This window comes from Rhincodon typus, chromosome 26 (genome assembly GCF_021869965.1).
Source record: "Rhincodon typus isolate 14 chromosome 26, sRhiTyp1.1, whole genome shotgun sequence".
NCBI lineage: Eukaryota > Metazoa > Chordata > Chondrichthyes > Orectolobiformes > Rhincodontidae > Rhincodon > Rhincodon typus.
Window position 1 is genome coordinate 26,113,071 of NC_063357.1, and position 23,242 is coordinate 26,136,312.

Sequence of the window (23,242 nt, forward strand, 5' to 3'; positions counted from 1 at the left end):
CTAGGCTCTAGTTCCAGGTGATCTGACTTCTCTGTAACATAGCTCCTTCGCACATGCCCACTACGTATACTTTAGAGTTTGGATTGAAATGTAATCATTTCACATAAATGTCCTGCATAGTCTGCCATAACCATGAGACCTCAAGAATAAGACACACACACTGTGAGCAGACGCCTTAAGTTTAGTTCAATAAATATCTGGTATTGAACACAGTGCTGTTCTGTGCAAACAAAACCCGGAGCAATAGGGTGACGAGGATAATGGGGCACAATCTAGCTGGCCCTTCCTAACAAGGAGACAGGATGGTGCTAAAAGGCACACAGCCAGAGGAGGAAGCACACAGAGGCCACTGGGTCTCCTCTCAGGATGCTCCAAAGGTATAGTGATTGTAACGAGGTCAGCCAGGTGGACCTCATAGAATATGAGTTACCAGATTGGGGCTGTTAATCTGGCCCAATCAGGGAGCCCGGACTGTCAGATATAAACAGGAGTGTCAGAGTGTCTGTTCACTCTGAGGACTGGCTCTGAGGAAGCTGGATCAGTGTCAAGGACTTTCCATGTTTAAATAAAGGGTGACTTGGTGATGCGATACCAGCCTCTGTGAAGTTATTTCAACAGGAAGCCAGGCCTTCCTACTTCATCCTGCGTGCCCACTCAGCAGAGGGATAGAAGATATAGTGAGCTGCTCCTGACATCAGAATGGGCTTTGTCTGACTTCACACAAGATTTGACCACAAATTTCATCATGGCCCACATCTCACAGACCCCTATAAGATTCAGCTCCTTGTACTGAATACAGTCCTACATTGCGCACACTTACGTTGAGCAAAGGTACAAATTCCTTCACACCAGCTGCCATTGTGCTTTTCAAGTGATCATGTCAAGTCTGTCAGAAAACATGAAAAGAATTTGTGACAAAAGTGCAAATCATCCTTTTTCAGCATCAAGCAGGCTTACATAATAGGTCACTACACACACTTTAAATAGCTAATGCTGAATTATTTGCTTTATTTTCACTGATTTTTGTTCCTCCTGATGTTATTAAAAACTTCTAACACTTACATACATGAGCAAAAAAATAAACGCAATAAAATGTTAGCTATATAATATTTCATTGATTATATCAACACTATTGCAATTCCATAAGGAAGAATGGGGGCTGACTTACTTCTTCCAGCATGTTCAGACATTTTTGACCCCTTAGAAGTTTCAATGACCGCATGAATATTCTCTACTCACTGCTTATTGGTTCTTAACAATATTTACTATCAGATGCAAATTCAAGTATGATATGAATTTCAAGTGGCCTTTATATGAAGTTTAGCATGTATTTAGTTATTTTAATTATTTTAATTGTAGACCAAGTTTACCAGCCGTTGGATAAGGCTGGAAATAACAAGAACTAATAAGAAGCTTTACAATGGGCACTTATGTGAATGGAATTACACTGAGCCATTCAGACATGCTAAGAGTTAAAATTGCAGGAAATCAGTAACTGCTGTCTCTACCAGATAAGACATACATTGGATGAAACATTCAGGATTGGTCAAGCGTACAGATAATTCCAAATAAGCCATACACTTGGCACAGAGACTTGTCTATAAAGAGTCTGAAGCAATCGCTTTGTTCAGCATAACTTCGAAGATTCACGCTGTAAGAAGGTACCTTACATCAGGAGGGGTAGTGAAGACATCAAGAAGAGTTTCAGCCTGGCCAGCCACCAACTCTCCCGGGTAATAACGTTTGGGATTTAGTTACAGGAATCAGGGTGGTGAAAGGCAGTGATTGAGATATCTCCAGTAGTTAAAAGTCTGTGTTATTTGTTTAAGTATGTAAAAAAAATTTGTGTTTTATGGAGTCCCTCTGCTGTATCTTCATCTATGTATGTCTCTCAGAGACAGGCAACACAGTGATGAACCAATTTTATTTTAATTAGTGTATATAAATAGTCTGAATCAAACCTCGAATCCTTCCCTGTACTGTCATCCGGCAGGCAGCCTGCACTGGAACAGTATTTAAAACAACTGCAACATGTACTGGTTAGGTACATAGTGATAAATTGTAGCTAATGCAGTCCATCTTGTTTTAAATTGGAGCTGGCTTCATGTGGAAGCAGAATTCTTGTCATGCACTGTGTTATTTCAACAAAACTAACACTTTTTTCTGTCACCGCGGGAAGGAAAACAAATCCAGTTGTTATCATTCCTTTCATTACGGAAGCTGTGCGAGGCCTTATTCGTGTAGTATTTTAATCATGCTCTTTAATGTGTAAGTTTCTCTGAATCCAAAAACTGTTCTACTCAGCTGTTCAACAAACTTGGGATTCTGTCCCAGATTAAATCCCAAAAATATAAACTAATTCAATTTCTGCTATAATAATACCTCTATACCCTCAAACATTATTTTTAATATTATTTCAATTATAATTTTTCTTTTTTGCATTTGACAAGGAGTATATTACAATGCTTTGTACAACTATATAAGGTTAATAAATCTGTTGGTGGAATAAGATAATGCTCATAATGTGTATCTTTTTCCGATATGTATAAATCTGACAAGACAGCTAGAAATCATTTTTCATGAAACATCATTATCAGCTTTCATTTACAACAAGTCACCAAATATTCTATAATGCCTTACTTTTATGACTTTATTACTTATTATTCTTGTGATTAGGTGAAAATTCCTCTGTTTAACCTCCTCCTTGGTTGTTCCCAATGAAGGTTTATGTTTCTTGTTAAGTGAGGATATACCTCTACCCAGTTCAAAACACAGTTAACTACTTTTATTCTGATATAAAAGAAATCAATTAACAAGGTTTCCTTGAGTTAGAGAAAGAGAAAATTTATTAACTGTTAAACCCAAGTAGCTGTTAAAAATGAAATGTCAAGCATACAGTCGCTGTGTAGTCAATTGGACATCCACACATACATGTATAAAGGTAAAGGGGAATGGTATTCAACATAAAGATAAAAGCATATACAGTTTAGAGTCTTTCCGTTGTCTTTGATGTGTCAGATTTTAACCTGAAACCAATATTGAATTTTTTTTTGGATGCAGTTTGTTGTTAAGGATGTGCACTTACTGAAAATTCTCGGTTCCTTGAAGAATTTTCTTTGCAGCTTTTTCTGTCGGAACTGGATGTCAACTTCAACACAAAGAGAAAATGGGGACAACAGGTTCTCTTCAATTATCTGCCAAAAAGCTCTCAGAATCTCCATTGACATACTCAAACCATTTTACGTTGACAATGGATGTGCTATAGACTCAAGACATGATGAGAAAGCTCAGGTATCTTATTATATTTCAACATCATGAGCAGTTTAAAGGCCAATTATATAGCACATTCTTAGTTAATGTAAAGTAGCTTGAGTTTTGCATCAATATAAAATTGCCTTGAGGTGGCAGTCTCCCATCCTTTCAACTTTGTACAGGCTCCATTATTACTTTTAAACTTGTATTTGCACCATTCCACCTAATTTATTACTTTACTATAATACTTGATCTACTTGGATTTCAATAAATGGAGCTCTCACATACCTGCAACCATTGCCTGTCCAATGAGCAATGTGGAACTATCAGTATACCTCTGGAGTACCAGCTCCACGCTATTTCAAGCAAGCATCAGTTTCAAACAATTAGCTGCCATGTAATTGAGCCTTTAGTGTTTCTGTGAAAGCATAGAAACATAATATGTTGCAATGGGGCAATTAGAGACCGACAACGGAGTACAAGAACTTTGAACCAACAATTTCATCACTGGTATACTTTTATAAATTCATCAAAATATTTGACAGCAAATGTCTTCAAACAAAAATTGTGGTCTGTAAGGAACCTTTTGGCTAACATAACACTGTAATGCATTTGAACTATCACACTATACTTTGCATCTATTTTCCTGTTATTTATTTAATGGAGTAGAATTTATGTATTTGTTCAGTGATGCTGACAATGACAATGCACCTTTGAAATATTAGTTTTCCCTTTAGAAATACTTGCAACTGCTGTGCATCATTGACACATTGCCAATCATTTTCTTTTGCAAATGCTATCAGTCATAACTGAAAATATGTATTAACTTTTAACTTTTATAGCATCCAAAAACAATACTGCAGATGCTGCAATAAAAACAGAAATTTCACCATGCGTGCCCAATCCCTCTACATATCCTTCAACACCAGCAGAATCTCAGGGCTCTCTGTTTCTTCCTTAGATAAAACCTGACCAGCCCTGATAACCACCACTATCCTCCTGGTGGCTGAATCTATGATCGTATTGAATAACTTATTCATTGAGTCCACTCAAATCCTCCAACTTAAAGGATTGCTAAAGTTAAGTATTTTTTTAAATCACTCATGAGACATGGCAATTCCTAGCTGGCCAGCATTTCTTGCCCATCCCTAGTTGCCCTTGAAAAGGTGCTGGTGAGCTTCCTTCTTGAACCGTTGCAGTCCATCTGCTATAGGTTAACCTACAATGCCCATAAGCAGGGAGTTTCTTGCATGGAATCAATGGATCACTCTGTGTTCCATTTTTTTCCAAGTACTAGATTCCAAGATCCAAGTACTATAGTAAATTTGATGGAATGGTGCAAAACCAAGTCTAAAAATAGTATCTACTACATGCCCAATGATTCCATAGCAACCTTGACTATACTGTCTCTTACTTCGCTTCAAGTACAGATTCACTTCAATTCTCCTAGATTCCCCATTTCTGGCTTATTCCTTCTTACATTGCAAATTACATTACATTCTGCCAAAATGTCTTTCTCTTTCTCTTCTAAATGCAGGCCTGCAACCATATCCATTCATTTTCCTATATTTCTACACTCACCTTTTTCCCTCCCTCCCGGAGCACAATAGACTTCCCCTAGTCCTCACCTTCTGTCCACTAGTCTCCACATTCACTGGACCAATCACCATTATATCCATTACCTATTCTACAATGCCACCAGCAACAAATCTCCCTTTACCATTTCAGCATTCCAAAGGGATGCCTGTTCTGTCTGTGCCATCCTGAAGTACACCTTCTTTCCCTTGGTACTTTCAAATACAGCTGCACTTTTACCTCCTCCCTTCCCACCATTCAGGACTTCAACATTCCTTTCAGGTGACTCTTTCCCCAACCACGACTTCCACCTAACGGTTCAGAATGCACCATTTAGAAAATGCAATATGGAAATTGCCAAGGCTTGTTCAAATGCACGTTACAAACACAAAACCTCTACCACCTAGAAGATTAAGAATATCACCACCACCTTCAAGTTACACACCATATTGACCAGGAAATCCATTCCTTCATTGTTGCTAGGTCACAATCACACTACTCCCTACTTAAGTACATTGTGAGTTTATCCAAATCATGTGGATAGCAGCAGCTTAAGAAATCAGTTCACTGTAATCTTTCCAAGTGCCATTAAGAATGAGCAATAAATGCTGGTCTTGCTAGTGATGATGAAATTCCATGCATGAATTTTAAAAGAGAAATAGTTGTCATCAAGTGCTATGTATTGGCTGCCCGCAATCAACACTCTAATGTCTGCCTTCTAGGGATCAAACACAGAACACCTCCTTCAATCCATAACCCTGACCCCAAGCTTCTAGCTGTTTGTCACTTTAGTTCCCCATACTGACTATTTTGTCCTCAGACTCTGACATTGTTCCAATGAAGCTCAACTGAGGGAAAAGCATCTCACCTTTCAACTCGGCATGTTACAGCTTTGAGGACACAGTTCAACAACTTCAGGTCACATACAATGCTCCATTTTTCAGTCAGAAACTTCTGTCAATAATTTTGTTTCTCTCATTCCTACCTTCTCCAGACCCATCTTTTATTCATTTATCTCATTTTTATCTTGCACCATCCTTTATTTCATTTCCTTTCTCCTGATTTCCATGCTTTCACAAATGCAAAGGGATGTTTATTGCTAATTGCTTTATTTTGAATTGTTTCTGATTTGCATGGAAATCTTGTAATTGCTATTATGGAGCCAGGTATCTGCTGTGAAATGTTCATAAAGGTAGCATGTATGCAACTAATCCTTGACAAGTAATTGTTCCAAGCTTCAAACTGTACATCACAGGTATATTTTGTTTTGCAATTATAAATTTAAGCAAATTTATAGTAGGTGCTAACAGAGACCTGAAAGGGAACATGTCATGCCAGAAAGAGCACAAACCTCACCCAGAAAATGAAGCACATCCACATTTTGTCAGTTCAGTATTGCTGACTAAAAGAAACTTTGCCTCTATAAACCTTTTTATTGTCCTTCCCCATTCTTGGAAGGCTTTACGCATTTGCTGTGTAAACAATGAGCCTGCCAACCGTTTTCATTGTGCAGTGAAATTGCAGAGGTCTGCATCGTGTTACTGTTGTAATAATGCCAGATGAGATTGACAGCCAAAGTTTGCAGACAGAAGCTGCATGCTTCATCAGGAATACAACCCACTTGGAGCATCCGTATTGTGCTTTGACTAAGAGCACTTATCATGAGAGCCTCTAAACCATCTGTTGAAGGGAATTGAAGCCTGCACTACAGCCATCCTCATTTGAAAGGTTCTTTTAACCATCTGCAAAGTGAATATACTTGGGTCTATGACATTCAAAAAGAGAACATCCAACTTTTAGCAGCTGACCACATGACTAATAAATCAATGAGGAACACATCTGGTTATACAAGTTAATGTACCTTACATTTGATGGTTGACATTTTGCATGCATTTATCAAACATTATTTCTTTATTGCTTTAAATAAGGCTTCATAGTATTATAAGAAGATACATTAGTGATGACAGGAGTGCAATTTTTTGCAAAAATTGATCTGTTAATGGGAACCAAATAGTGGAATAATTAAATATAGGACAGTGAACTAACTTGTGATGATTCACAAAAAATATCCTTAGTGACACTATCTTTTGCTGGTACGAGTTTGTGATAAATGGAGACAATATTGGACATAGTACATGAATCATTCCTTCTTCATGGCTTATCTTTTACATTTTATCAATTAAAGCCTACAGTCAACATTGCATTTAGTATGTATTTAAACATTTTAATCAGCAATTTTAATAGTTCTGCTCTACGTCCTAAATGAGTACAGCTACTGCATCCAATAATGTAGATGGCACACTGTAGCATGCAAGGTCAACGACTATGGCAATAAAATTAAGGAACGCTTCATTGCAGTGGGGTTCTAATGAGGCCTTCAGAGTGAGGGAGAAGGGGTGGTCATTGGAATCTTGATAATCTTGGAAGCTGGACTGGTTTGTTGATGTAACCTTGAGAGCACAGGGAATAAGGGGAGAAGATTGCTGAAGAAAACCTTGAGAATGGAGGCAGCAAGTGGAAATAGTCCTTGACTCATACATGAGACTACTGCCACAAACTCATAAGCCATCCTGACTCTGAAACTGCCAGCTTGGACCTGAATCCCGAGACACCATATAGACAGCTACTGCAAACCACCATCTAGTTGAATGTGCTTTCACGATGCCTGCATAGACAGAAGAAAGCTGGGAAGATCTGACTCAGGAACCAGGACAAACGGGGCGGCATGGTGGTTCAGTGGTTAGCTCTGCTGCCTCACAGCACCAGGGAACCAGGTTCAATTCCACCTTTGTGCGACTGTCAGTGTGGACATTCTCCCAGTGTCTGCTTGGGTTTCCTCCCACAGTCCAAAGATGCGCAGGTTAGGTGGATTGGCCACGCTAAATTGCACGTAGTGTCCAGGGGTGTGCAGGCTAGGTGAATTAGCCATGGAAAATGCAGGGTTTCAGGGATAAGGCAGTGGGGTGGATGTGGATGGGACGATCTTTGGAAGCACGGTATGGATTCAATGGGCCAATAGCCTGCTTCTACACTATAGGGATTCTATGAAATATGGGACAATCCTGGTAAAAACTGGGATGGTTAGTCACCCTGATGGTGTGCACTTTGCCATACATTTTGTACCTGCAATGTCATCTTATTTTTTTGGCCACTAACTTTCTAAGCCCTGTGTGGCCACTTCCCTTATAGATGACACTTGCATTGAAATTTTACATTAGATGAGGTACTCTAGTCCCTGCTATAACTTGTGCAAGATCAAAATAACATAGGACTAGCTACAAATAATTGTGACAAATGAACTGACCACAGAAGGTTCAGTGCCACTGTGTTTACTGGTTAGGTCTGCACAAGTGCCCTATCATTCTGGACTTAACTGCGACGCACAAAACAATCCAATTAAGTTCTGTGGAAGAATCCCTATCACGATTGTTCTCATTTTGACTGGGAACAACAGCGAGAATCAATTTGTATGATAGTTTAACAATGTGCAACTTTCCCAAAGTTCAATTCTTCAATCACAATTGCTTTCCTTAAGGCAATTTCAGAATGCCACCTATTATTGGAAATCATTATTGCACAATTTAATGCTGCACGACACATGTCAGGTGTACTGGAATGATTTTATGAAATAGCTATGCACATTTGATCACACAGGGTACAACTGGATGCGCAGGAAAATGTTCTATGTGGGGATAAGTGCCAAGAGTCAAGGCCACTGCATCTCAAAGCAAAAGCTGTCAGTGTAGATGGCAAAACATATAAATTACTGCTGTGAAATAGCATGCAGGTCTCTACTGGAAGGAGTAAGAGGTCACAGAACAAATATCTTGACATAATGGGCTAATTTTATGTCTATCCATGTTGATAACATTTGTTAGGAAGCAATTGGACACCACCCAAATTTCTATTAAGGACAATAACACACTGGAATATTGTCTAGTGTTGTTTCCAGACTTTCCAGTCTGTCATTGTTTGGCCAAGTAATCACATTTTATGTGGCTGTGCAGTTAAGGACTGTACCTTATGGAACTGACTTGGGAAAAGGAATCCTATTAATGTAAAAATGGTATCAGATCAGAAAAATGGAAAATTGGTTACTTATTGTTGTAAATTTGTTCTGACAATTACTTTTTCAAACCAGTCCTGTTGAAATCCAAGGCAGGATTTTAGTCACTGTTATGCTGGGAGGTAAATGCAGAATTTCCTTCTGTTAGATAGCATGGGAGTTCTCCACCACAGTCCAAGCATTTTCCAGGAGGCTGGATCAGGTCATCGAGGATTTAGTTTGTTAACTCAATGAAAGAAACAATTAATGGGATCTTGTGGCACTGTGGTATCCTCCCTACTTCTGTGCCAATAGGTCTTGTGTTCAAATCTCCCCTCAAGATGTGATGAAGTGTGTCATGTTATTGGGTTGATTAAAAGAATCAAAGTCACTGGTCACAGATACCACACAACCTCCACCCCCACCTCCACCCACACAAAATGGTGTCAAAAGCAAAGCAGATGCTTTGAAGCAATCTCCTTTCAGCAGCTCCCAACACGGCCACTGTGACAGTTCACCATGGCTTCTCCTTTACCACGGTGGTCCAGCTCTTGCGGCTGTTTTTGATTTTGGTTGTGATTTATATGATCTGATGGTGTCTAGAGCTGAAGGGGTCCCTTTTCTCATTCTCCCTTCACTACAGACTACAATGGAGACCTTTTGTCTTGCCTTCCAGTTTTGAGCACATGCCCCCTGTCCTGAATTGGGCAGCCAGACCATCCTCTGGCCACCAATTTGCCAATCTAGAAAGATCAAGTCTGGGCTCCTATTCTGATATGGTGCATAGCTGGGGCCTTGTTGAAATCTGATATCAGAGGCCTGAAACAAAGTGAAAAATCCTGCTACCAGGTTATCGTGGTTTCCAGTTACATTAAAATCAGCTGTGTCTCTTGCTTAGTGTGTCTTATTCAGGAATAATCCATTTCTTTTACAATTAGACGATGTTCTTATGGTGATTGCAAGGTCATGTTTGTCTCACTGATGTCAGATCTTCATGTCATCAGCATGTGCTTCCCTTTTCTGAAGGTTGTATGGTAGTGAATCATTGATGCATTGATAAGCCCCTTGTTCAGTATAAGAAAATTACAATGGAAGACATCATTGTTATTTTCATCCTGTGGAGAAGTACAAAAATTATAGTGTTTAGCAGGCAAGTGCTAAGCAATTACAACAAACGAGAAATGAAGATCCAAAATCACTTTCCATACCTTTTACTGAAACCGCTGGCTAATTGCAAGTTACTGATTCAGCACAACCAACTTCATTTAAGTGTCATAGAATGTACAATATCATCTCATTTTCTGTAGCATGCACTTATTTTTCTTTCTGAACTACACTTAACCCTGTATGGAAGCAAAACAACTCCAGTGTAACCAGTTGGAACATTCTTTGCAGGCATATATATCCTGAGGCAAATTTTTTTAAAAGTTACCTTTGGATATTCTGAATGTTTCTCATCTTGGTGAAAAAGTACTACTGAAATTTATGAATTTCATAGTAAGTTTAGGTCAATTCAGGCTTAACAATCAGGAGACTTTGTGACAGAGTGGGTGAGTTGCTATTTCTCTTCACTGAATAGACACACAATTTCCACACTCCATTTGGATTATGAACAGAGATTTCATTTACCTTCATTAGCTTCTAGTGACCATTGGTAGCTCTGCTCAAAGACCTGAACAGAAAGAGATGGCGCCATTAACTTGTTACATTATAATTTTCTCATGATATGATGTCTAATAATGAACCCTTCAATTCCTGCTTTAATATTTTCTGTAAAAAATCAGAGTGATTTTATGGGTATGGCTGGGTCAGCCAAATTCTATAACTGATAAATAGATAAAGCTAATATACACGATCAGTTAAAGTATCCAGAATCTAGTGAAACGAAAAGTAGAATCTGATTTATTAAATCACCATCAACTGATGTCCAAAAATATCAGTGAACAGATTCTCAAATCATTGTTAATAGTTTGGAATCCAATGTAGTTAGAAGCATTTAACATTTAATTTCCTGACCTCAAACCAACCCTCACTTCGAGCAAACTTTAAGGTCCAGAATTCCGATTGTATCTTGCTGAAGGAATACACTTTTGAGACTCCAACGTGAATAACCCAGAGCAAATGGTTACTCACAGACCCAATGTCTTTGGAATGGCTCAGTACTGGGAGGCAATGTTGTGAAATAAAGCAAAGGAGTCATTCACATTATTTTCAACCATTTAATGGAGCTTCGGCTTGCTGCTAGTTTGGTATCTAATATCTAATTTGAGACGTGATCTCATTGAAACAGTCAAAAATCTTAATAGGGCTTAATAGAGTACATGTAGGAGGGGTATTTCCACTGGCTGTGGTGTCAGAACAAGGGCAAACAGTATCAGAATAAGAGATCAATTATTTAATACTGAGATAAGGAGGGATTTCTTCACTCAGAGAGTGTTTTCTATGGAGTTTTCAACCCAGAGAGGTTTGGAGGCTCAAACGGTGAAATTGTTCAAGACAGCAATGGCTACATTTCTAGATATTAAAGACATCAAATACAGGAAATGCTCTTGAGATGGGAGATCAGCCATAATCTAATCGAATGGCAGAGAAGACTTGAGAAGCCGAGTAACCCAGTTCTGCTCTTATATACTGTCTATTATTTCTCTATATTGAAATGTACAGGAGTATGGACCCTATTTTAAAACCTCCCATTGCAGCAAAGCTACTAAAAAAAATCGGTTGATAAAATTCTATGTCACACTGACATGGGCCTAATTTATAATAACTTCATTTACAGATAGGGTTTAATGAATATGTATGTGAGGCTCTGAGGTATGCACGTAACAGTGACATCAGTAGTTATGTGAAAGGACTCTGCTAGAAGATTGGAACTCACACCATCAGAGCAAGAAGTTCTGTACATATTGTTGATAAACATTGTTTAAAAGAAGCCCAGAAGTTTGTCCTGACTTTGTACGAAGACCCTGTACTAAAACACACCAGTTCTTCATCTCTCACTCATTATTACCCTGTCCTTTGGCTCCATTCTCCTACAAGATTTTTTTCCAAACTTGAGAACGGAAAGCCCTGCCATCTTTAACAAGTGTAGAATTCCTGCATCTAATAGCCAGGGCAAATTGATTGAACACCTGCAGACTCCAGGGGATTTAACACTGAAGGCCAAACACAGTTCCCCCAGTGTAACCAATGGGATGGCATAATAAGTCAAGGGCTTTCAAGGACCTGACCTCCTCTATTCGGACTCCTACATCTGTGCAATGAAAGCAGTTCAGCATCTGATTCCTCTGTTGCAAACAAGTGCTGAACTGGCATGGTGTCATGTTTGTTCATGTTATGTTCCAACTTTCCTTCAGCATCCAAGCACACTGACACCTCAGAACTGTTGAAAGCCATCATATGTTGCTGCTAATGATTAAGTGAGCAATAATACAATAGGAACTTTATTTTAGACCATCTTGTCTAGGCAGAACCTGTCATGTTGGGATTGCATTATAAAATGTATTAGTGTTTTTCTTGTGGCCTCCTTCAATTTTGTCCATCACTTTCCCACATTCCATGCAAAAGTACTTACCTTCAGTGCATCATCTCTTTTCAGTTCTGTGCTTGCGTAGGTGCAGGTCAATATGCAACCAGAGTAAGATTAATGGTGTCCCACTACTGTCTATTATTTTCTTCTTTCAATGTCTGAAATCTGCCCAAAAAATATGGGAAATCTACACCCAGGAACCATACAGAGATCCAAATGTTATCAGGTTCAGAAAAGGCAAAGAAAAGACTTCAAATCATGCTGGGAAACTGCTGGTACTGATGTATAGAAATGGTCTAGAATAGATATTTTTAATAAACGTGTTTGGATGCATTGGGACACATGTGAGGCAGCTGTGAAGTGAATTTGTGTGTTTGGAACACCATACCTTTTAGAACTACTTTATCAAACAACACAGATGCATCAAGACTGGGGAGAAAAAAGTACCCAGCTGGAAGCTGATACTAAACTGAACCAAGTTAAGCATTTTTCAGTTTGGTTCAGATGTGCCTAATACTTTTCAAATTCAAAAATAAATTTTAATAATCTATATTTTAAAAAATCACAGGAGCATTTTGAAGTGGTAAATGGAGTGACATTTGTCATGTTCCTTTTACCTGTCTCAAGTAGTTATTACCAATTTATAGAATTCATGAGGCAGTTGCTGTGAATTGAGTGACTATGGTCAGGCTGACTGTGTCTGTGGGGCTGGGAACAATTGGAACGCTGCTATTCTAAGAACAAACAGGTGCCTCTTTGAATCAGACTGGAGAAAATGGAATGGAGTGGAGAGGATTTGGCAAAAGCTGTGTTTAGCAAGGCGAAGCATTTGGCAGGGTGGCAACAGAGCATTTTAGGACAAGTAGGTTTCAATCTGTGAAGCTGGAATGTCCTAGACAGTTAACACAGCTGCCTGAGCAGAGTGTTAAAGTCAATTAGGGGTATGTCGTTACATTAAAAAAAAACTGCCATGTTTCTCAGGACCGGTATTGTGCACTTGTATGTGTTTATTAATGAAACTGCAAAATGGGAAGCAATAAGGTCACTGCCAGTTAATCTAACCAAGGCATGTTGGAATAAGCTGAACCAAATATCTCAGGGGTTTAATTTAAAACGGAGTCTGGAGATTGTGATGTGTGATTAACCTGCACCTATTGACTACATTGGAAGACGGTATGCAAACGTTGTGGATCCTGCTGTTTTAATTTATTTCAGCATCCAGCCTGTGCTAATAATGCTCTTGATTGGCTGGAGTGCCAATATCACAAGTGGCTAACAATATTCCCACTACCTTGTTTGTTTTGCACAGCTATTTCGTTGTTCTCTACAATGCCTTTAAGATTGATGTGTAGCTGTGCATGCCTTGCCTTTTTGTTCCTTGCATGATATGTCCTCAATTGCTGCACAGCCATGCATCTGTGTAACTTAAAGGGGATGTTGTTGGCTAGTGTCAATTAAAATTAACATAAAATTACATAAAGCCAAGCCTGTAGTTCTTAAAGGTGCAATGCATTATGGCTGGAAAAGGTGCTGGAAGTTTTGCAGGAGCAGAATGTGACCTAGGAAAGACAAAATAATGGAGAAATGGACTGCAAACAACATTGTCAGGCACTGCACTGGAGTCTATAGTGGGGACGTTACAACTGAAGAGAGATGTCCTGCATGCATAACTGACCAAATTTATGGGGGATCAAATTTAGGTGTGAATTATACTGTAAATGGCAGAACCCTTAGGAACATTAACATTCAAGCAGATCTAGGTGTGCAGATCCATAGTTCCCTAAAAGTGGCACACCTGGCCAAGGTGATTAAGAAAGGCATATGACACGCTTGCTTTAATTGGCTGGGGTATGAAGTACAAGAGTTGGCAAACCATGTTGCAACTATATAAAACCCCTGTTAGGCCACATTTGGAGTATTGTGTGCTGTTTTGTTCGCCACACTACCAGAAAGATGCAGAGCTTTGGAGAGAGTACAGAGAAGGTTCACCTGGATGTTGCCTGGTCTTGAGGGCATTGACAATGAGGAAAGGTTAAAAACACTAGGATTGTTTTCACTGGAAAGACGATGGGTGAGAGGAGACCTGATAGAGGTCTACAAAATTATGAGAGGCATGGATAGGGTGGATAGTCAGATGCTTTTTCCCAGGGTTGAAATTTCAATTATGAGGGTGCACAGGTTCAAGGTGAGAGGGGGAAAGTTCACTGCCAGAGGAGGTGGTGGAATCAGGCACATTGGCAACATTTAAGATGCATCTGGATGGTTATATGAATAGGGAGGGAATAGAGGGATACGGACCAAATAAGGGCAGAAGGTTTGTGTTTTAGATTAGTTAGGGCATGATGATTGGCACAGGCTTGGAGGGCCAAAGGGCCTTTTCCTGTGCCTTACTTCTCTTTTGTTCTTTTGTTCAAAAGGCCTTCTAAAGCACATGTTCAGAAGGAGATGGAAATAGATAACCGTGACGGTCAATGCCACAGGTCTAGCTTCAAGGGAGTAGATGCAGTGCCAGAAAAGATTCAAATAATTCCCATGAGTCCTCAGGATCATTAAATGCATCATCAAATGTCACATCCTACTGGCTGTGCCAATAAATTTACACTGTCAATTCATCATGCTCATTTTTTATCAATCAGGACTGACACGGCCAATATAATGACCACATTAACTGAAAAGATTCCACCTTGGCCAGGTGTGCCACTTTTAGGGAACTGTGGATCTGCACACCTAGATCTGCTTGAATGTTAATGTTCCTAAGGTTTCTGCCATTTACAGTATAATTCACACCTAAATTTGATCCCCCATAAATTTGGTCAGTTATGCATACAGGACATCTCTCTTCAGTTGTAACGTCCCCACTATAGACTCCAGTGCAGTGCCTGACAATGTTGTTTGCAGTCCATTTCTCCATTATTTTGTCTTTCCTAGGATGAAGGGTCTAGGCCCGAAACGTCAGCCTTCCTGCTCCTATGATGCTGCTTGGCCTGCTGCGTTCATCCAGCTCTACACCTTGTTATCCCACAATATCCACTGACAGGCGGAGATAGTGACGTTAACTGGAAGAGAACAGGCAAAGCTGCTTACTCAGACACCCACTGAGGAGCCTGGCTGGATTGCTTTCTCTGTTATACCTCCTGCTCCTGCTCCTGAGCTCCTCACCACATTGCTAGGGGTAAGGGTTGACCAGCATGATGGTGTAATTGTGTGGCATCTGGTGGAAGCCTGCAAAGTTTGGCACTCACTCTGCAGGCTATTGTAGGGCTACTCCAGAGCAGCCCAGGCAGTGAATGCATTGCTCTAGAAAGCTAATAGTTCTGCTGTTTCATATTTTATATAGCTTCATTACTTTCACTGTGTGAATGCAGCTCACAAATGCATGGTTTTGAACTGGAATCATCAATTGTATCATGAGCAGGTAGCCCCGTAGCCTATTAGCTACTCTTTGGTTTCCCATGGCTAAAATATAGATGGTACAGCCAAACGATGAAAGCATCATTACTGCTGCCAGGATGCTGGGTACTAATCTTTTTTAAATATTATGAATGATCACACACTGGCTGGACACTGAGCGCCAGGAATGCCTTTTGGTTGTGATGGATTATAGAGTTGACATGTGGTGCCTGCAAGGTGATGCGTGCAAAGACGATGGCAAAGTACTCCATGAAATTACCTGCAATCCTAGTGAAGCCACATGCTTGTTCTATCTGCTTCATTCTGACAATAGCAATAAAATATAGTTAGCTTTCAGTGAATAGGGATCACGCATGATCTCCATTTTCCAACAGCAACAGACAAACTACAAGGTGTTCGAAATATTTCCAAAGGAAGAATTATATGAAATTTCATGGCTGATTCCTGGATGACGGGACTGATGAATGCAAAGAGATTGAGTTGATTACGATTATATTCACTTGAGTTTATAAGAGTGAGGGGGAATCTCATAGGAACCAATAAAATTCTTACAAAACTGGACAGGGTAGATGCAAGAAGGATATTCCCGATGACCAGAGAGTCTAGAACCATGGGTCACGGTGTAAGGGTATGGGGTAAGCCATTTAGGACTCAGATGAAGAGAAATTTCTTCACTCAGAGAGTGGTGATCCTGTGCTATTCTCTGCCATAGAGAACAGTTGAGGCCAAAACATTGAATTACTTTCAAGAAAGAGTTAGATATGGTTCTTAGGGCAAAACGGATCAAGGGTAAGGGGAGAAAACAGGAACAGAGTACAAAGTTGGATGATCAGCCATGATCATATTGAATGGTGATGCAGGCTTGAAGGGACAAATGGCCCAGTCATGCTCCTGTTTTCTATGGCTCTCTATTTCTATGCCATGGGCACTTTCACAGTCCTCGATAATGATGTCCTTGCCCTATGCTGTGTTTGCATTTGTGGCTGTAGCAGGTACTCGATTTCAGAGAGGGTTTCCATACTGAAGCAGAGACACCTCACACATTGTTTCATGCTGGGGTTTGGGTTGGGGAATTGCTCCCTGAACACCCTAACAGGATAGGGCCTCCAGCTGAGAGCCCTCTCCTCCTCCTCTCCCCTCTGCCAGCAGCTTGTCCCACTCTGTGTTCGTTCTCTACATGAGGTTCCATTCCAAGTGGATAAAAGAGGGAAGCTGGGGTTATTTTCCTTAGAGCAGAACAGACTAACAGAAGTAGTTGTAGAATTGCTTAAAATCATGCAAGGGTAAGATAGAGGAAATAGAGAGAAATTGTTACCGATGCTTGAAGGATCAGTAATGAAAGGGCACAGACTTAAGGGGATTGGCAAAATCACTAGAGGCAAAGAAGGAAATACCTACTCTCTGAGTGGTTGTGATTTAGACTGCACTGCTTGATGATTGCTGAAAATAGATTCAGAAAGAGTTTTTAAAAGGGATTTGGATAAAATCTTGAAGGAAGGAAAATGGAGGGACAAGAGCAGAAGAGTGGAACCATGTGTAATGCTTTTAAAAAAGGTCTGGTGCAGACTTGATGAGCCAACTAACCTCTTCTGTGCTGTATTAATCTATAAGGTGGCTGTTTCAACCATCTGTAGTACCTTTACTAGTGCTCTGAAAGAGCTACTCATTACTTCCATTCTCTTTTCCACAGACCTGTGAAAGTTTCTTATTTTAAAAATGTTAAGTACCTTGTAAAAAACAAATATGAGAACATGTGCAAAATTCCCAGTAGCCACAGAAATTAAGAGGAACAAAAATATTTGCCCCGGATGGACAGGAAACTAATTTAGCTCGAATAGTGTACCAGTCACTGCATTGTATGATTGAATGGCTGCCACCCTGGAATAGTCATTTCAATCAGCTTTCTGTCCCGTATCTCACAGTAGTGCTTACTCAGTCATCCACTATAGCCTCATTAATTCTTGAACAACTGGCATGGGTCTCATTTAAATGGAGCTTTATAATTTGCAGTCTGCTTGCATTGTAAAGGCATCAGCTGCACATTGTTTCACTGTTCAACACATTTCCCAACTAGCTTGAGTGATTGCTGGAAATGTCTAGACAGATTAAAGATCATACTTTTCATGACAACTACTGTTTTGTCTTTAATTAATGAAGATATATTTTATTCTTATCAAAATAGAAAAAGAATTGATGGTACAATGTTTACTCTCTTACATGTATCTAGGTTCACCTCCATGTCCTCTAATTAATCTTATGCTAACTTGATGAGTCAAAATGTAGTTCACTCAGCTCTCAATAGGACAACAACGCACTATATAGCATGAATAATATGTGACTGCTTATACTTCATTCAACTCAAGCAAGGCATTGTTTAAGAAGCCTTACCATCTGAAGACCATTTTAGTGAATGATTAAGCACTGTCAATCTTTCTTTCCTGGATGTTATTTAAGATTATCTTTGCACATTGATTGGAAATAATTAACATGTCAACTTGGCACTGGCTAAACTATTGTCTAGATTTTAAGTATTAGTTTCATTTGTCTGCAGAAGAATTTCTTTCATTCTTAGGATTCTTACAATCTCCTAGAAACATAGAATTGAAGGGCCGGGGGTTCTTGTGGTGCAGTGAAATACCTTTGAGAGAGGAGGCCTAAATTGAAGTCCTTCTCACTCCAGAGGTGTGTAATTAACATCTCTGAACAGTTTGATTAGAAACTATTTACAATCATAAAGCTGAATCTTATGTTTTATTAAGTGTGAGTTGTGTCAAGTCAATTTAAAAGATTTTGACCGTGAGGCCAAGTGAAATTTCTTGTCATATCTTACCAAATGAGTCTCATTAACTTCCTACCCCGCCCTCATAATATCCATCATGTCTGATTCTATCCCCACCTTACCAGGTACCATTTCCAGAAAAACTCACCACTTAGCGGATATTTGGAAAAGCCAACATTTCTGACACCAGTGCTATCTTTAAAAGGCAGCTGTGCTCCCAGAACACTGGCATTCCAAAGCTATCCTGCTCAGTTAAGGAAATTTCCTGAAGATGTCTGAGAAGGAGAAGATGGCACAGCATTTCTCCCAGAGGGACCTGCAGGTCCTTGTCAAGGGTATGGTGCAAAGGAGAGGTGTCCTGTTCCTGGAGAGAGAGTCGAGGAGGTTGTGGTATCAGACTGTGGCTAGATCAGTGCTGTCTCCATGTTCCAAAGGGATGGCCAGCCATGGTGTAAGAATGTCAATGAATTTCTCTTCCAGGTTAAGTATCACACTCATCTCTATGCAACTTCTCTGTATCCCTGTTGCTACATCTCCCCCACCACCTCATTGTTGCCTGCAATATCTTCCCTCACTCGATCTCACAAAACTAACCTCCCAAACTGCGAATCCTGCTTGACCTCTGCACTGCCTCCTCACTCTCTCTGAGACATTTTGACACTTGTATCAGCATAACCAGCTGCACCACCCAATTTCACCTCACACAATCTGAAAGACAGTGACATAGTGGTATTATCACTGGTCAAGTAAGTAAGTGACCCACGATAATGCTCTGGAGACATGATGGTTTAAAATCCCACCGTGGCAGATAGTAAAATTTGAATTAATCAAAATCTAGAATTAAAAGCTAGCCTGATAGAAACCATTGTTGATTGTTAGCCAAACCCATGTGGTTCACTAGTGTCCTTTAGGGAAGGAGATCAACGACCTTTACGTGTCTGGCTTACATGTGACTCCAGACTGACAGCAATGTAGTTGACTTTTAATTGGCCCTAGCCAACCAGTCAGTTCAAAAAGCAACTAGGGTTGGACAACAAAAGCTTGCCAGCCAGCAATGCCCATGAATGTGTAAAAAAAAATGGCAGAACACGCCTAGAGGAGTGCCTGATATTAGATTGCCCAAAAAGAGAAGGGAGAATCCCGTCCTTTGCAGGAGAAGACTGGAACTACACCTGCGCAGATATTGATACATCTATGTCCCACCAAACGAGTAAGTACCATTCTTCATTCAATTGAAACTCTTACATTAAACCCATTGCCAGTGTCATTCACTGTACACAATTTCTAACATTTAGTTGAAACACCTTCTCTATCTTTTGTCTTTCAGGGGCCACCAGCATTTCTGCCAGCACTTGGAGAAATAGTCTGTTCCTCCAGAAGACACCTCCTCAACCTCATTGGATGAGAGTGCCAAAGCCTCAGAAGAAACATTGGGAAGTCTACCTTCTGCATCCACCATCGGCTCAGATACTGGCAACTTGGTGGGAACATTAGCTCAAGAATGTTTGGGAGCACAAGGTGGTGAGCACCTCAGTGCAACAGCTTGGTAGCCTAGTGAGGAAGAAATGGTTGAGGTCACTGACACTTAGAGGACTTCTGGAAACAGGGCATGCGCTCAGCCCCACAACAGGAGAGATGACTCTGTGGTGTGTCCAATCTGAAGTTTCATCCACGTGCAAAAGGAGGAACAGGAGCAGCAGACAGGGACATAGGAGGGAAATGATCCTTATTCTCCAAAAGCTGCACGAGTGCAACAAAACATGTGTCCATCTGTCTAACATTGCTGACCAACTAATCTACAGCAACATGCTTAGTCTCAGAGGCCAGGGAAAGTATAAGGATGTTTATGGTTGAGGGATAATGGTGTCAGCAGGATTAAGGGTGCAGCGAGTTGTTCCCAAGGTCATGACAAGTCTTGCCAGTCTCATCTAATTCCAGTGCAAAACTTTCCACAGAGCACATTGCTCGGACTCCTATACAGTTCTATCTGCAGAATGGTTACAGCACAAAGGGAGATCACATCCATGCCAGCTCTCTTTGACAATTCCCTTCATTTCATCACAGGCCTGACATCTTCTTCTTCTTCGGGTGCTTATCCAATTTCCTTTTGAAAGCCATGATATGATCTCCCTCCACCACACTTTCAGTCGATGCATTCACAATCCAAACAACTCACTGATCAATAATGTTTCTCCTCATGTCATGATTTGTTCTTCTGCCTTAAATTAGTGTCCTCTGGTTTTCAAACCTTACACCAATGGGGGCATCCTCTCCAGATCTACTGTTATAGATCCCTCAGGATTTGGAACATCTCAATGAAATCTGCTCTGAACCTTCTAATCACCAAGGGATGCAAACTAAGCTTCTCCAATTTAAAAACCTGAACTGAAGCAACTCCCCTAATGTTTGTGGGAGGTTGACAGGACCAATGTTCCTTAGGGGTTGTGAGCTCGCGTGACTATGTAGCAACCTGGAAAATATTTCAGAGGCCACCCATGAGTTGTAACCTTAATGTAACTGTGTGAATGTGGCTATCCAAACTAACATTAAGGTACTATGCATTCAAATGTACAGACTGGACGCAATACAACATATTAAGAGGGACTGGACTTTTGAGATTCATGTAAATACCTTAAAGCCGCTGTATAAATGAACAATTTATGGAGGTTCCGCCAATCTGAAGTTCTAGTCAGAGATTGGGACAACTGTCACAGAAATTCAGGGTCAAGTGTTTTTCCATGGAAATGAATTAATGTACATCTGGGATTGATCCCATGATGGAGTAGATTAGTGTTAAATATGGCTCATTATGGTAGTACACCAAACATTACAAACAGCAGCTATACTTCAGAAGTACTTAAGGAACTGTTAGGCACTTTGGGATATCTTATAATCATGAATGTTGTTGTATAAGTGTAGATTCTTTCTGAGGTATTAGGGAGGACTCCAGTTTGATTTCCAATCTATGCCAAATTAGCTGTTCGAGGTCAAGAGGTAGTATGGGAATTACAAACATATGTAAAGTTGGGCAAGAAAAATACCATTTCTGTCAAATGACGTTCACGAGATTAGAGTGGCATCACAAAGTCCTCCAAAACTTGAGGAGTTATGATGTCTAGGAGAGGAAAGACTTTTTAAAATAAATTCTAGGAAATTCCTCTGTGAGAAAACTTCTTCAGAGAAGTAAGCTTCAGGAGCATGTAGTTAACAATTGCAAATCACTGGAAGAAAACGTATTAGCAATAAAGTCTACAGCAACTAAAAGTCCTAGTGGTGTGTGCTAAAAAAAAAATTGCGTTGCCAAGCTGGCAAGGGGAGGCACTATTGCAACGTCACTGTGGATGAGACAAGTAGGACTGTAAGAAGAAAACACACCTCCATTTATATAGCAGCTTTCATGTCGTTGATACATATTCAGGCAAAGAATTGCATTTCAGGTACAGTCATTAGATATCCATGGCAGCCAGTGTGTACACAGCAATGTCCTTCAAAAAGCAAGGAAATAAATGTCCATATTTGTTGGTGATGTCTGACAGGTGGGAACTTCAGTGCTCTTCTTTGAGTAGTGCCATGGGAGCTTTTATGTTCTTTTGAGACAGCAGAAAGAGCTTCACTTTGACAGCTCATTCGAAAGATGACATCTTCTGACAATGCAGTACTCCCTCGGTATTGAATTGAAACACCAGCCTTAGGTTATGTAGCTTAATTCATTCAACCAACATCAGTGAAACAGAAATTGAATTTCTCGCCAGACATCTCCAGGGTGAGGGACAGTAGCTGCAACTCATGCTGAGATGTGACAGGATGTTTGTATGACATAGTACTCTGAACAAATTAAATGCTTTTACAGTGGTGTATTATTGCCAGAATCACCTCTTGACTGCCTTGATCAATAAACAGATAAAGTCTGGCCTCCTTGTATCAAAACGCTCGCTGTGTCTGTTGGTTTTTCCAGTATTTGTAATACAAATCAATCTTTACGCAGTTTGCTTGAAGGAGATAATTTTATCTCTGTTAACATCCTATGTATCTTTTTTCTAAACAACACATGTAGTTCCGAGTTTTGATAATTATATCATTGAGTAAAACAGGATTATATGAAGGGTTATTATTCAAAGGTACTTCTTAATATAATGATGTCTAATTTACTGTACATTTTTTGATGATTTTAGCAATTACAGGAACAGAATTGATCCCTAATGGTATGTACCTATGGAGATTTTGTTCATATGCAAACAGCTTAATTTATTTGCCCAGAACATTCATTATTTTGTTCTCAACAGGTAAGCAATTACTCTCTCAGTGATTTGCTTATTTAAAAAAAAATGACATTAAGTGAATTAGTATTCAGTAAAATTATCTACAGCACTTACTTGATGGAACTGCAATGCACAATCGCTTGTTCCTAATCCCAACGTCTGGACTCTTTCCTTTGAATTAATAATGAAAAAATGAATGCAAAACATGACAATTCCCTTCATTAATCATGATGATTAATGATGCTAAAGGTAGTTGTTTGCAAAACGATTTTCTGAGACTTTGTTGGAGCTATGATCAGATTCTTCTAACAGATTACATGCAAGTTCCTGGCATATTTCACATATTTAAAACAAATTTTAGTCCAATTACTGGTATGAATGAACTTTTTTTT